We start from the raw sequence: 6,038 nt of genomic DNA, 5'->3' as shown, positions 1-6,038 counted from the left end.
CGCTGCTCCCCTCAGCAGTGTTTTCAGTCGTCTGCCTGTTCTGCTCCCCGCTCTGTCTCTGGGGAATCCTCTCACCCTCCCGTGCCTCTGGCCTGTACCCCAGTTCTTGTATAAATGAATAAATCTTAAAAAAAAAAAAAAAAAGGAAAAAAGCCAGCTGACAAGGGCCTTCGGCGAAGGGGAGCGCTGGTGTCCACTGAGCTGTGACGCTGGACGCTGGGGCCGGCAGGGGTGGGCGGCTGTGTCCAGACTCTGCGTCAGAAGTTTGGATAAAGACGGTGGAGGGAGGGGGGCTCCCTGGTGGCGCAGGGGTTAAGTTTCAGCACCATGAAGCTGGCCGCAGCCTCTGCAGCACGAATTTGATCCCCAGTCCAGGAGCAGCCCAGAGGGCACGGCAGACCCCTCCTGTCTCCTGCTGCTCCCCTCAGCAGTGTTTTCAGTGGATCTGCCTGTTCTGCTCCCTGCTCTGTCTCTGCTGAATCCTCTCACCCCCGGCACCGCTGGCCTGCACCCCAGCTCGTGTTGCATCAATAAATAAATCTTAAAAAAAAAAAATAAGACTGTAAAGGGCCCTTTGCCCTCATTTGCGTCCCAGCCCCAAGGGCCTCTGCCCGGGCTGCTCTCTGCTGGTGGCCCTTCCTGGCCAGAGCCGCCCACATCCTGGAGCCTCTGCCCTCCCCGGCCTGGGTGTTGAGCCACCGCCTACCTGCTGAGCTCCTGCTGCCACTCACAGTGGAGAGGGGCCGACTGGAGACCCCTCTTGGCAGAGGCCCCCCCCAATCTGGCAGCCACCTCTGCCCCCAGGCCCCCTTTGGAGCCACTGCCGAGGGGCTGAAGCTGTGATACCCACTTGGGAGCCCTAGAGGGCTCCCACTTCTGTGGCCCCCTGGGCTTCCAGGCGTGCCCAGCTGGAGGCCAAGGAAGGCCTCCCAGCAAGACCTCCGCCGTGGCCAGTGCCCACTCTGTGCCAGTGGGTGCAGGGCCAGCAGCCCGACAGGTGCAGGTGCTGGAAACCAAGAAAAGGTGAGGGGTGAGACAAGGCTCAGACAAGCTGGAAGGGCCTCCAGACACCCCGAGGACAGCGACTCCCGGGTCGAAGTCCACCACGGGCCAGGGGCTCAGGACAGACCTATTTCACTGGACTCCCCAGAAAAGCAGCCCCACCTCTGCTCCAGGACTGCCCCACCGAGGAGAAGGCGTCCTGCCTGCTCCCTGGGCCCCCAGGTCCCCGCCTGGGGAGGGTCACTCTCCCAGCACATCCTGCCTGCACAGGACCCCGAGTCCTGAGCGGGGCCCTGAGTCCCCAGACGCTCAAGGCTGGACCCAGGGCCACAAAGCGCGGCGCTCAGCCATGTCGCCAGGGCCCTGCCCGCCCCAGCCGCCTGGCGCTGCCTCTTCGAGGTTCGAGGCGAGCTCTGGACGTGGTGCTGCCGGCCCAGGGGACTCGGGCCTCACAGGAGCAGACGGGGCAACAGACAAAACAAACGCCAGCTGATGCCATCGCCCGGCGAGAGACCCTTGTGTGGCAACGGGGCGGGGCGGGGCCGCAGAGCCTGGCACAGTACCAACAAGTAGCCTCGGGGTGGGCTCCAGCTCCACGGCTGCCCAGGGCAGCGTCTAAGGACGAGAGGTCACTTAGGGGAGAAAAGCTCGAGCTGACGGGCTGGGCCTGCCGCGCGGCCATCGTCAGAGAGGCTGTTAGAGAATCTTCTGGAGACACAGGCCCCTGCTCTCTAGCGCTGGGCTGGGCCCAGCTTTGGTCACTCTGGCTTCCGCTTGGCCCAGGTGTGCTCTGGGTGGGGAGGCCGGGCGGGCCAGGCTGTGCGCCTCCCGGGAGCCGAGAGCTGCGCGGCGGGGCCGCTCTCCTGGGGCTGTGTTTATTATTACAGTGAGCCGCGCCTGTCGTCACCCCTCCCTCCCGCCCCCGTGGACGGGCACTCCGCTGGGCCAGGCGTGCAGCCGTTGGTGCAGCCAGCCCCCCGGCATCCCCGCAGGGCTTCCACCTCCCAGCTGGGTCCCCCTGTGGACGCCTCCCTCACCGTGCCTGGGGCCTCCGCGGGCACAGGACACGTCCCTAGTGGCCAGCACAGGCCCAAGTCCCCCCGCCGGGCCTCCCGCCCTGGACCATGTGGGTGGTGCCGGGATTTACCTCCCGGGTCCCGCGTCCTCTGCCGGGGGATGGAGCGCGAGTGGCGCGGCTGAGTCCCACGGCGACCGTCTGCTGCATGGAGGGAGCCCAGACGCCCCAGGGCGGCCGGTTCGCTTCTGCTGTTTCCAGACCTTTGAAAAGGCCACGCTGAGCAGACAGCAGGGACGGAGCTGCTGGGCCTGAGCAGAGAAGGGCTGTTCCCAGGTGCCAGCGTCCCCTCCCGCCCGGGGCCGGCCGCCCCCGCCACTCCAGACCTGAGGTCCCGCCTCCGCGCCACCCTGGACAGTGGGCGGGAGCGGGCACCACCATCGGGCAGGAGGCTCAAAGCAGGAAGGCCCTGCCCCGTGGGTGTCCCCCCAGCCCGGGCCCAGCTCCCCTCTGAGCTCTCAGGCCTGTGCAGGCCCCTGGGGCCCCTCAGAAAGCGCCAGGACATGCGAGTCAAGCAAGCGCGCCCGGCTGCTGGGCTGTCACCGGCCTCCACGGCAGACCAGAGGGGCGGAGGGCCTCCACGTCTGAGGGGGACCGCCCCGCCGTGTTCACAGCAGGCGTGCCCAGAGGCCCCTTCTGGGACGCCCCCCGCGGGGCAGCACCAGGTCCGGCCTCCCCTGAGCAGGCCGGGCCTTGGAGCACCCGGCAGGGACCAGCAAGGGGGAGCCGGGGGCACCACCGCCCCTTGCGCGGAACACGTCCCCGTACATGCACCCCCATAGCCTGCGGCCCCCGCCGACCAGGAGCAGCACAGGGCAGCTGAGCAGAACCTCCATGGGGCAGCACTTCCGGGGAGCGGCACCCGGGACCTCCCCCCAGGCGGCTGTAGGGAGGGGCGCACCACCCCAGCGCCACTCTCCAGGCCCAGGTCTCGGCCCAAGGACCTCCATCCCCAGAGCAGGCTGGCGGCGGGGCAGGGTCCCTGTGGGGCCAGGGTGGAGGGTGCTGAGCACGGGGCGCCCTGGAGCTCGGGGGTGAGCGAGGAGGAGAGCGGGGCGGTCCCCGGGAGGGCGCGGGGTGGGAGCTGGCCCTGGCGAGGGGCCTCTCCCCGAGGGACACGCTTTGCTGCTGTGCGTTCCGAGCAAGGAGCGGAGTGAGCCCCAGGGCCCCCAAGTCCCTTCTCACCATGGTCACGGCGCCTCTAACAGGACGACCTGCCCGCCCCCCCCCCCCCCGGGGCAGAGCCACTGCAGGCAGGTCTGAGAGACGGAGGGGGCTGCGGCTTCTCGCTGGCAGGCAGGGCCCGGGGCTGCTTTCCAGAAAACTGCCCCTTTGCTGTCCCTTCTTCAGCGTGCCCGCCTGGTCCTCCCCGTCTCTCACGCCAGGCACCGCGGCAGCGGGCGGCGCGCGGGCACACGCATCTGGACGCGGGCCGCGAGCACCTGGGCGGGCCGCAGCCCCGCTGTCCGGTGCGGGACGGGGGTGGGGTGGGGGGGATGCCATGGCGCTGCCCACGCGCTGCCCCACAGAGCTGCGTCTGCGGACACACACAAGGTGTGAGGGTCACAGCCCGATAAAGCTGCTGAAAGCAAAAGCTGGGGGGCATCCTAACGACCCGAGGAGCCCAGCGGAGCCCCATGCCCCTCAGACGTGCCGACCGATCCTGGTCCTGGCCACAGGGTCACAGCCACGGCCCGGCTCCCTCCCGGGGGCCCGGTCGGGACAAACCAAACACACCGCGCCCTGGGAGGCCCGAGGCAGAGGCACCGGCACGGGCAGGGAGCGGCCTGCCCCCGAGACGCGGGTCACGCGGGGAGCCACAGGCCGGCCGCTTGCTTTAACCAGATCTTCCCAACCCCTCACGGGGAGCTGGCCGGGGGCCGGGGGCCAGGGACGCGGGGTGCATCTGGGCTATTCCCCGAATGCCGTGCCGTTCGGGAAGTTGAGCGGCCTCGGTTCATTCCGCGTGACGCACCGAGGCCCTTGCAGGGACGCAGGCGCGCGCTGCTTACACGGAGGTCTGGCCTGTGTCCGCTGGGTAAGGAGGGCGCGCGGGCTGCCGCCGAGGGCTGCCGCCACACGGACGCACCCCTCGGCTTCCAGGCTCCCCGGTGGTGGGACCGGAGCCTGGGGCACAAGACGTCAGCGAAGCCCAGAAAACGAGGCTCTGGCACCGGCCGTGTCCTCGGGGCTGCGGCTGCAGTTGTTTCCTGGCCCCTCACCAGCGCCGCCCGGCCCGCCCAGAGCTCCCCGCCCTGCCCTGGGTGGCCCTGCCCGCGAGGGCCTGCGCTTCAGCACCACGGCCAGCTCTGGACCCCTGGCCTGCGCCTTCCCCTGCGCGACATCCCTGCCCCCGCGTCTCCCCCACGCGCGGGTGGCCGGTAACTGGGGCTGATGACGCGGCCACGCCCTGAGCTGGGCTGCTCCCCAGCCCTCCTCACAGGTGGATGTGCGCCCCACGAGGACGGCACCCCCTCAGCGGACCCCAGCGTGCGGCTTCCTCCCTGGCGGCTCCACGCAGGGAGCTGAGACCAGCTGAGACCCGCGCGGCAGTGAGAGCGGGCGTGAGCCCTGGGTGGAGCCTGCGGCTCCCCTTCCCCAGCAGTCACGGGTCTGCCCCAGGTCTGGGCGAGGGGCGCCGGCTGTGCCACCTCAGGGTGGGGTGTGGGCGGGGCCCGGGGGCGTCTCCCCCACCAGGTCTGTCGCGCCTTGGCCTGGAAACCAGAAGCTCCCGGGCGGGGCTGGGGCAGGGCCAGGGAGGGGATGGGCCGTCAGGGTCTCCCAGGAAGGTCGCCAGGCACGGGTGCCCCCACCCCTGCTTCCCACTGTCTCATTCTGAACAGGTGGCAGCACAGCAGCGCATCCTTGCGGGCAGCAGACGGCGCCCCTCCACGGGGGTGTCTCTCTCCGGAGAGACAGTGATGACGTCGTTTACGTCCACACTTGAGCATTTCGCTCTTATTCTAACAGGACGGTGAACACGAGTCTTAGGTTTCTGTTACTTGGAACACGGGCAGCATGGGGATGCCCCCCCAAACTCTCCCGCCCCGTTCGGGGCTCCCCAGGTACGGGGGCCCCAGCTGGAGCGGCTGCCCGGAGCCCTGTCGGGGATCTGCCCAGACAGCGCTGAGGGCCCAGCTGGTCAACTTCAAGCATCAGGCCCTGGATGTCTGGCAATTTCAACACCCCCCCAGAAGTAACAACTACCCCTTAACTGCGGGGCCGGCCTCGTGCCCCTGCAGGCGGCGCTTCGCAGGGAACCGGCGCGCCACCCTCTCATTTGTAACATGCTCCTGTTCTCCCCGCGGACGGCACAGGGAGGGGCAGCGGCTGCGAAGGTCGCAGGCGGTCCAGCCTCCGGCCCGGCCTGGGCCGGCTTAGCGTTTCTTTTGAAACGTCGTGAGCGCCGCTGCCGGCCCGCGTGTTACTTCTGAGCACCGCTGCCGAGAAGCGCCCGGACGAAGACACGCCGCTGTCCTGGGCCTCCCTGGCGGGGGCGCCCAGCGGGAGCGCGGCTCGGGCCTGGCCCGGGGCCCAACGGCGGCCGGAGAGGGCCCGCGCCGAGACGCCCTCTGGCCCAAGTTAAAACGAGTCCCCTGCGCTGCCTTCCAGCTTTACCCCGCGGGCGTCCAGCTGCCGCATGCAGCTCGAGGACCCACCTCAGCTCCCCGAGCGCGGTCGGGCTCCTCACTCCCAGCAGCTGCGCAGCCGCCTGCCCAGAAGACTTTCCTCCCCCGGGGACGGCCTCGGGCTGTCTGCTGGAGGCTTATCTCCGGCTCTTTTTTTGCCCCATTGATCCGCTTTTCTATTTTTGACCAAAATCATCTGCCCGGCTCCTGAGGATTCACGGTGACACTTGAAATCCCAGAAAGCAACTCTCCCGACTGTTCTCCAGACAGCGCCGGCCACCCGAGGGCCTTGGCCTCCAGAGGAGCGGGAAACCAGCCTCTCCAGGGCAGGC

Source organism: Talpa europaea, assembly GCF_964194135.1.
Source record: "Talpa europaea genome assembly, chromosome: 4".
Taxonomy (NCBI): Eukaryota; Metazoa; Chordata; class Mammalia; order Eulipotyphla; family Talpidae; genus Talpa; species Talpa europaea.
The sequence above is the reverse complement of the archived record's forward strand: the minus strand, read 5'-3'. Positions refer to the sequence as shown.